This window comes from Camelus dromedarius, chromosome 8, assembly GCF_036321535.1.
Source record: "Camelus dromedarius isolate mCamDro1 chromosome 8, mCamDro1.pat, whole genome shotgun sequence".
Taxonomy (NCBI): Eukaryota; Metazoa; Chordata; class Mammalia; order Artiodactyla; family Camelidae; genus Camelus; species Camelus dromedarius.
This window is the reverse complement of record NC_087443.1, coordinates 76,696,999-76,704,516: the sequence shown is the minus strand read 5'-3', so window position 1 is coordinate 76,704,516 and position 7,518 is coordinate 76,696,999.

The window sequence follows — 7,518 nt, the reverse complement described above, 5'->3', positions numbered from 1 at the left end:
TCTGGCTATATGCCCAGGACTCCTTTTCATTTTTTTTAACTCTTCACAAAAAGTAGAATGGAATTATCTGAAGCTCATCTTTTTGTTTTTGTTTGTTTATTGGGGGGGGGTAATTAGGTTTACTTACTTACTTATTTATTTATTTATTGGAAGAGGTACTGGGGATTGAACCCAGGACCTCAAGCATGCTAAGCATGTGCACTATCACTTGAGCTATACCCTCCCCCCGACCAGAAGCTTGTCTTCTAACTCAAGGAACGTTTAGAATCATTTTGCTCTGACCAACGGAGACACTTGTGTAAAATTTCCAGAGCACAGAGTCCCAGCTGGAATCACTCCCACCTGAGTAGGGTGTGAGAGCCAGCCTATCAGTTTCCTCTTGCTGCTATAACCAATCACCACAAACTTGGTGGCTTAACACAATACAAATTTGTTATCTTGCAGTGCTGGATGTCAACTGAAAGAAAATGTACAACCTAAAAGCTGAGAATTATGTTTTATTATGTGGACTTTCTGAGAACTTCAAGCCTGAGAGACAGCCTCTCAGATGGCTCTAAGGGACTGCTCTGAAGAGGTAATGGAGGAGCCAGGATATATAGGATTTTGGCAACAAAGACCAGGTAGTCTGAACATCAAAAGATTTGTGTTAATTAAAGAAAACCAGGTATCTCCTGTTCAGGAATTTAGCACATTTCTCTGTGTGGGAAGATGCAAGAGTCTGGGCTCTTTAAAATCATTTCTTTGATCTGCACTTTAGCTCTCTAGGGCCAGTGTCCTGTTTTTTTTCCCATCCTGAGTCCCCTCAGGGGGCACCACTGGGGGCGGCTGCAGTGGCCAAGGGCTTGGCAGCAGGCAGCCTGTTTGTCTCCATCCTGAGTTCTCTCAGGGGTCACTGTCTGGAAGGTTATCAGTTATCGTGGCTTGATGGCTGCAACATCCTTTGCTTACTGATATGGCAGGCAACAATTTTTCATTCACATGGAGGCCAAAAGTCCAAAGGAGGGCTAAAGTCAAGTTGTGGGCAGAGCTGCTTCCTGCGGGAGGATCTAGCGGGGAATCCCATTCCTCCCCTGTCCAGTTTCTCCAGGCTGCCTGCATTCCTTGGATTGTGGCTCCTTCCTCCATTTTCAAAGCCTGTCACTCCGACCTCTGCTCCTATCACTCCTACTCTGACTCCGACCCTCCTGCGCCCCTTTTATATGGACCCTTGTGATTTCACTGGACTCATCAGATAATCCAGGATCATCTCCCATCTCCAGATTATTAACTAATTGCATCTGTAAAGTCCCTTTTACCAAGTAAAGTTGTTGCAGAAAAAACGTGTTACAGTTCAGTGTCGTCGCTCAGTGTTACAGCTCAGTTGTGACAGCAACCTGGATCCAGGCGATAGACCAAACAGCACTTGGACAGTTGGAGAACTCAGGTTTATTACGCCAGCAGGCCCAGAGGAGTTAACACTCCAAGCTCTGGACCACAGCTGTACGTTTACACAGGCTTTTATAGGCTGCCAGTTTACACTTTGCAACATCATATACAAATAAGGTATAACAAAAGTTGACTAATTAGGAACACGCTTTGTAGAAGTGGACCACTCAGGAGAGAGAGAAATAATCAATCAGGAGTGAGGGAAATGGACCAATCAGGAGTGAGAGAAATAACCAATCAGGAGTGAAGAAAATAACCAATCAGAAGTGAGCTCAGGGAACCAATAGAATTTTAGGTGTAAGTAAGCCATTTCAGAGGCAAAAAGTGAGATAGAGCCTCTGGGCCAGGGAACTGGATGGTGCTGGCTGGAGAGTAGTGGCCCTGCTTGGGGGTCCTGCTGGTCTTTTTATGGGGCTTCCCGCCTCAAAGTGAAATATTCACTATTCTGGGGAGTAGGATTGAACATCCTTGGGGCCGTTATTCAGCCTGTTATAGCCAGAAAAGTGTTTCTGCAGCCTGGCCTCTCCAATCCTGCTGCTGCCCTGTGTTAGAAGGAAAGGGGCCTGGGGGCCCTGTTTCATGGAGACGCCCAGAGGTGAAGTCACTTGCACCCGGGATTGAGCCGTGAGTGTCACCGCTGTGGGTGAAACCAGGGTTTCCCTGTTCCAGTGCCAACAGTGTTCCTGCCAGCTCCCACGAGCCCCCTGTCAACAGGCTCCTTGTGTGGAGACTGAGTGTGTGGATGTTTGACTGCAAACAAAACCCACAGTGGAGACCTGGCTCCACCGTTCACCTGAGATCACACAGTCATTGAGTTTCTTAACATCCTTGGATCTCTGTCTTATGGGGAAAATAATAGTTCTTATCTCATAGGACATTTGTGAGGATAAAATATAGTTCTATAAAGCACATAATAAGTGTTGGCTCTGCAGTAGCTGTATCATTACTAATAACAATAGGGCAGAACCTCCAATCTCAGAGCCGCCAAGGATGTGCACTGCAGTGCTAGGATGCCCCTGGCTCGGGCTGTGCTCCCTCTACTCTTTGCTGTTCTCTCTCAGCCAAACCCTTTTCCTCGTTCTAGGCCCAGCTTAGATATCGCCACTTTCAGGAAGCCCTCTTTGATTGTGCCAGGTGGCGTTGGCCGCTGCTCCCCTATGTTGGCACCACAGTTGCCTCTTAGGAGGAGTGGATGCGGACAGGGAGATGGAAGAAGCCCAGAATTACCCTCGGCAGATCCGGGTTAGAATTCCAGGCCCATCACTTACCAGTATGTATGTTCTCAGGCTGTTCTGAACCTGATTCCTTATCTGCAACATGGGGTTGAGGATGACAAGTCACTTCCCAAGGTGCCGTGAGGCCTCAGTGAGATCATTCATGAAGCCCTTCCCTTGAGTCTTGCACAAGTGAAGTTCTCAGTAAGTGGTAGCTACACACAGGTAAAACGTGGAAATCTCAGTTATTTGAGACAGAGGAACCCAGGTACCAATTCCCTCCGCTTTTGGCTGGAATCACATCAGTTTGAGGGCTTAGCTCATTGGACCCTTATTATGCCATCTCTGATTAACAAAAATGGAACATCCAGTCAATAGCCGTGGAGCACGTGGGCTGACTGAAACAATGAGGTGACCCGTGGGAACTGAAGATCTTCCCAGGGTCCTTGGTGCTGTTGGGGGCCGTGACTCAGAGGCCCTGCCACTGATGGTTTTTGTGTTTACTGGGGCTACGTTTAAACACTGGTAGTGGTGTGCTTCCTAGACCCCAGGAATCTGGTTATGATGCTGTGTGCACCACCCCCAGTCTGTGGAGGTGAAGGTCCCTTGCAGGGCTGAGTCGGGGCGGCAGGGTGGGGGGGTGCAATCCTGCACAGGGGGTGAATGGGCCTCAGTTCCCCTGGCCCTTGAGCCCGTCATCACAGGGCCTGGTGCTGACCCGCCTCTTTGCCCCCATTGTCTGGGCAGCCGCCCCATAAGTCGAGTGTTGGCCTGAGGTTGTCCTGGGGCCATAAACGCCTTGTAAAAATTGCTGGGAACAAGATACTTTATGTTGGTGGTGACTCCAGCCCAGGCCATTAAGTCTGTCTTGACTCGGGGTTGGGGCTTGCGGGGGCTCGGCTCACAGGTTTTGTGTAAGCCCCTAATTAGGGCCCCTGTGCCACCGCCCCTCGCCCAACACTGCTGGGCTCTGCCCTGAGTCCTGGCAGGACTTTCTGGCTCCCAGGGCTGGGGAACCAGGGGATCTAATTTATATTGTTTAAAACCTTCTCCCCCCTTTCCTTGTCCTTGGTTTAATGCTCTCCTATTGCCATAATTTGTCCTAAAATTCTTAGTCATGCGGAAGAAGGGTCTGTGCTTGCATTTTGCCCTGCAGGTGACGTAGCTGCTCCTGGCAAAGAGGATGGTTTGTGGCCGCAGGGGAGTGAGCGGTACTCGGGGACCAAGTCTGAGCAGTGATGCTGAGTGTGCACAGGGAGGCGTGGACAGCGTGGGGCCCTGGGGACTGTCGTGAGAGCTTTGGCTCCCCTCTGAGAGAAATAGGAAGGCACAGAAGGTTTGAGCAGAAGAGTGACATTATCCGACCTAAAGCATAGAAAGACCAACTTGGCTGTTGTTTTGAGAAGAGACTGCAGGGGTACAGCCAGGGAGGCCACTCAGGAGGCTGCAAGGAAATGTGATAAAGATGCTGGTGGCTCAGACTGGGCTGGGAGCAGTGGTGGTAGAGGGGAGCGGTGAGAGCCGGGATATATTCTAAGGACAGAGCTGACGGGATTTGTGATGGAGCAGACGTCATCCAGGGGCTCTGGCTGGAGGGCTGGAAGGATGGCGTCATTATCACGGGGCTGGGAGAGGCAGGGCGGGGGTGGGGCACGTCTAGGGGAAGATCAGGAGTTTGATGTGTGAGATGTCCAGGCTGAAAGTCTCCAAAGAGAGCCGCCAACTCCTTCCCTTCTGCAGCTCCTGCCCCTTGGCCATGATTTCCTTCTCCCTCTCCCGTCCTTGAATTAGGGCCGATTTTGTAACTTGCTTTGATCAGGAGAGTTTGGGGAAATGATGCTGTGCCAGTTTCTGGCCTCCCCTTGAAGAAGCCGGCAGCTTCTGCTTTTGCTCTCTGGGAACCCAGCTGCTGTGCTGTAAGGAGCTGGGAGAGATTCCTGGAGGAGAAGCCCACGGGCCGACAAGCAGCACCAACCTCCAGACCTGTGCGAAAGACCTTCTTCCACGTTCCAGCCCCAGCTGAGTTCCCAGAGGGATGTAGCTGTGGGAGTGACTCCAGCAGACATCTCATGGAGCAGAAGAACTGCCCTGATGAGCCCTGCCCAAGTTCCTGACCAAAAGAATCATGAGAAACAAGAAATTGTTCTTTTGGGCCACTGAATTTGGGGCTGTTTGTTATGCAGCCATCTATAACTGACATAGATACCTCCTAGACAGCCAAGAGGAAATGTGTTGAGTAGGCAGCTGGATACATGAGCCTGAAGTTCAGGAAAGAGATCCAGGCTGGAAGTGTCAACTTGGGAATTTTCAACGTGCAGATGACATTAATGTCTTGAAACTGGATGAGATGAAGAAGATTGAGGGTGGAGCGGGAAGAGAAGAGGACCAAGGACTAAGCCCCCAGGCACCTGGATCTTTAAGAGATCAGGGAGATGGGGAGGGACCAGCAAAGGGGAGCAATGGGGAGACCACTGGACACGCACGTGCTGGCATCTCCACGCCAAGTGACCAGCTCCGGGCATCCAGCCCTCCCTCCCACTCTCTTTACTGGAGACCATCTTTCTAACATGACTCCCCTTGCTCCTGTCTCTTGTGAACACAAACGCGTTCAGCTGAGAGTGTCGATGGTCCTGGGCCACATCCAGTCCTGTCTTTCTCTGAGTTGAGGTCCTTGTCAGCATCCTCACTCGTCCCAGCCCATCTCAGGCCAGGGCGTGTTTCTGTCATGGTATTTTATAAGATACTCTAATGTTACATTTCTACTTAGAGTTTAAGAATTTTATTTCCCACACAACTTTTTGTAAAGTGTCCTACTATTTTGATCTTTTGAAACATGCTAAATATTCTTTCCTATTTATTTTATCAGTTGTATTGCCTCTTTTTATTAGCTTGAATTAAATAATTGGTTTTATGACTAAAAAAAGGAGAAGAGCGGGGGTGAGGTGGGCAGAGATGAGGCTGGTGGGCTGGGCAGGCAGGCAGGCTGGACACTCAGGCCTCGTCAGCCCCAAGGTCCTCGTAGCATTACAACAGGCAGGACACGAATGCCCCCAATGTTGCCCCCTTTGTGAAAACATCATTATTATGTTTGGTATCTGGGTAATTAAAAGCGGGGACCATTAGTATGTTTTGTAATGAGTTTTTATCCTAAATGGTTAGAATGAAATGACTGGTGTTTGGGGGGAAGGTATAGCTCAGTGGTGGAGTGTGTGCTTAGCATGCACAAGGTCCTGGGTTCAATCCCCTGTACCTCCATTAAAAATAAATAAATAAACCTAATTACCTCCCCTGCCTCCCCCCCAAAACCATTAAAAAGGCTGGTGTTTAAAGGATAAGTTTCATTTGCCCGGAGGATTCTAAGATGAGCTCAGCTGGCTACATGTTTTGATGAAACAGGTTTATTTCATAACCACACGTGTGCATGAGACATACTGTGTTGTCAGAGGGCCTTGCTCAGTGGGTGCACCTGCGACCCTGGGTTTGTTTGTACACCTGTGTGATCACTCGTCCTGCCTGCCTTCCTTCCATCCAACTGTCTTTCCTCCATCCGTTTATTATCCTTTCATCCGTCCGCCCCATCATCCTTCCACAGCCTCATGGGCACTTCCTCAGCACCTGTGCTGTGGGAGGGGCTCCAGCCCTGTCCTAAGGCCCTCACTGCTCAGACTGTCATCCTCACAAAGTTAATAATTGCAGAGAAGGTAAACCAATACCAGCCCCCGACAGTGCCCCCTTCCAGAAGGTTCTGGCATTTCGCTGCTGCTGCAGCTGCCGGGGGTCGAGGTCCACCCCTCCCCATCCAGGCACCCATGGGATTCCCTGAAGTAGAGGATGGTCATCGCTATCCTCTAACTCCACTATTATCAGGGCTGAAATTTAATTAACGAGCAATCACACTCAGCAGCATTCAGACAGCCCCTGAGACTGGCTGTCGCCAGGGCGTTAGCTGGGCCATCTTTCTTGGACTCCATGGCCCCAGAGGCCCCCGGGGCCCACTCTCCGTGTGTGCTGGGGTCCTTGGGGGCTTTGCTGAGAGGTGGCACAGCAGGGTGTAGAACACCCAGCCCCAGTCCAGGGATGGCCCTCGTAACCCTGGGAAGTTAGCTCACCTTCCGGCCTCTGGCTCCTCAAGGTGTCTCTGGTGAGGGGTGCAGGGCCAGGTGGGCTGGCCTGACGGCAGAGGCCTCGGAGGCAGGCAGAGAATGCAGGTGCTCCAGAGGCCTCGGAGGCAGGCAGAGAATGCAGGTGCTCTTGGCTGAAGCAACAGCCCAGGAGTCTGAGCTGTAATTGTGGAGGAAAGCCTGAGGATGCGGGCCTGGGGCTGGGGGAGGGGAGAAGCATGGTTGGGGGTGGCTGGGAAGGTCCTGCGAGTCAGATCCAGACTTCCTCTGTCCCTCTGCAGACCCTGTTCCTGTGGAGAATGGCCCCCAGCACTGTCCTCCTGCACGTGTGTGGTACTGACATGTCCCAGAAGCCAGCTGGGGTCTCGGCTCTCGTCGCCGGTGGCCTGGGCCAAGCTGCACTTGGTTTTACTTACTTTATTACTTCCCCCTCATCCTCCCTTCTCACTCCTATTTCCCTCCTCCCAATAGTACCCACTTCAGTGCGTTTAATTTACATCCTCACAATCTGGATGCCTTCAATACATCATACATTTATTTAAGTATAAATGACTCCTTGAAATAGATAGAGTGCCATTTTGCTTGTGTTTTAAAATCTGCATAAATAGTATTGGCCCATAAATCTCACTGTCTTTCTTACTTTTTTTTTTTCTGCCAGACATTAAGTTTTTGAGATCAGTCCTTGTTGCTATATGTAAGTCTGGTTCAATACATTGGATGGCTGGCTGGAATTTTCATTCTGTGAGTATATTTATGCT